This window comes from Haliaeetus leucocephalus, unplaced genomic scaffold (genome assembly GCF_000737465.1).
Source record: "Haliaeetus leucocephalus isolate CR32 unplaced genomic scaffold, Haliaeetus_leucocephalus-4.0 Scaffold110, whole genome shotgun sequence".
Classification (NCBI taxonomy): domain Eukaryota; kingdom Metazoa; phylum Chordata; class Aves; order Accipitriformes; family Accipitridae; genus Haliaeetus; species Haliaeetus leucocephalus.
In genome coordinates this window covers 3,343,803-3,345,573 of record NW_010972546.1, presented here as the reverse complement: position 1 = coordinate 3,345,573, position 1,771 = coordinate 3,343,803, and the positions used below count along the sequence as shown (strand labels likewise).

The following is a 1,771-nucleotide window of genomic DNA, read 5'->3' as shown; positions in this document are numbered from 1 at the left end:
GCAGCAGGGACAGAGGAAAAGAGACAGGAGGAGGGGCAGGGACCTGGGCAGAGAAAGAAGAATCAGGACAGCGACAGGACGGAGATAAAAAACTGGGATGGTCAACAGGACAGAGAGGAATATGAATATGGGCAGGGAGCAGGACAAAGGGACACAGCAAGAAACGACGGGACAGGAAGCAAGACAGAGCGACAGACAAGAATAATGACAAGAGACAGAGAAAGACAGAGACCGTGAGAACCATAGGGGGTTGGAGAAAGAGAGACGGATATTAGGAGCCCTGCAGAGAGAGCGAGGGTGAATAAAAAAGGGGCAGGAAGCAGCACAAAGGGTCACAGAGAGTAAGAGATGAACAGGAAGGAGGACAGGGACAGTGAAATACAAAATAAATTAAAAAAACCCAACCAACCAAACAAACAAAAAAACCCAGCAACAGTGAGCAAGACAAAGGGACAAAGAGAAAAAAAGAAGGAAGGAGACAGAGATAGGAAGGCAGGGACAGAGCAGCATGTACAGGCATAGAGAGGAAAAGAATGCCAAAGAACAGGCCAGAGAAATTGTGGGGAAAAAAGAGACGGATGCAGATCAGGACAAACAGATGGTGTCGTGGTTTAACCCCAGCCAGCAACTAAGTACCACACAGCTGCTCACTCACTCCCCCGCACCCCGCGGGATGGGGGCTAGAATCAGGAAAAAGAAGTAAAACTTGTGGGTTGAGATAAGAATGGTTTAATAGAACAGAAGAGAAGAAACTAATAATGATAACACTAATAAAATGACAATAGTAATAATAAAAGGATTGGAATATACAAGTGATGCACAATGCGATTGCTCACCACCCACCAACCGACGCCCAGTTAGCCCCTGAGCGGCGATTCCCCCGGCCCCACTCCCCCCCAGTTTATATACTGGGCAGGATGTCACATGGTATGGGATACCCTGTTGGCCACTTTGGGTCAGCTGCCCTGCCTGTCCCCCCTCCCAACCTCTTGTGCCCCTCCAGCCTTCTTGTTGGCTGGGCATCAGAAGATGAAAAATCCTTGACTTTAGACTAAACATTACTTAGCAACAACTGAAAACATCAGTGTGTCATCAACATTGTTCTCATACCAAACTCAAAAACATAGCACTATACCAGCTTCTAGGAAGACAATTAACTATCCCAGCTGAAACCAGGACAGATGGAAAAGGAAAAAACCACACCTATGGGCTGCAGGAGAGAGACAGAGGATGGAAAAAAAGGAGGGAGAGGGAGCAGGACAAGAACCCAGAGAGAGAGAAAAAAAAAAAAAGGGAGCAGTCAAACAACAAATAAAGGGAGAGAGGAAGAAGGAGCGGGACAAGAGAATAGGCAGAAGAGGAGAGGTACAGGGAAGCGAAAAAAAAAAAAAAAATATCACAGCAGCTTGGGAAAAAAAGGACCAGGAGAGGGGCAGGGAGGGACTGGGACTCACCACAGCTCTTGCTCTCGGCACTGCCAGAACCCTTTGCCAGTTCAGACATTTCTTTCTCCTTCTCTCCTCCCTTCCTCTTCTGTAACTCCTATCGCCTGACTGTCCTCCACCTAAAAGAATACATGGATGTATCACAGCTCTCATAAGACGAGGCTTCTTAGACACGTAGCCTCGCACACTATATGGCCGTACCGCGCTGTTGGTGATGCTTACAGAGCCTGTGGTGCACGTTGGTGGTCTGACCTGCTGTGGACTACGAGGCGGGATCCTCCCACACCCAGAGAGGCAGGCTCTCTCTTGCCTGCAGCGGGAGGCAG

At 48.5% G+C, this 1,771-nt stretch overlaps 1 long non-coding RNA gene across 5 annotated transcripts in view; it reads right to left on the bottom strand.

Moving 5' to 3' along the window:
* Window positions 1–1,655, bottom strand: part of LOC104842976 — a 10,212-nt gene extending 8,557 nt beyond the window's left edge. For all 5 annotated transcript variants that reach the window (XR_775518.1, XR_775515.1, XR_775519.1 and 2 more), the window contains exon 1: window positions 1,455–1,655. This is a non-coding gene — a long non-coding RNA (uncharacterized LOC104842976). The remainder of the gene's footprint in view (window positions 1–1,454) is intronic.
* Window positions 1,656–1,771: the final 116 nt, after the last annotated feature.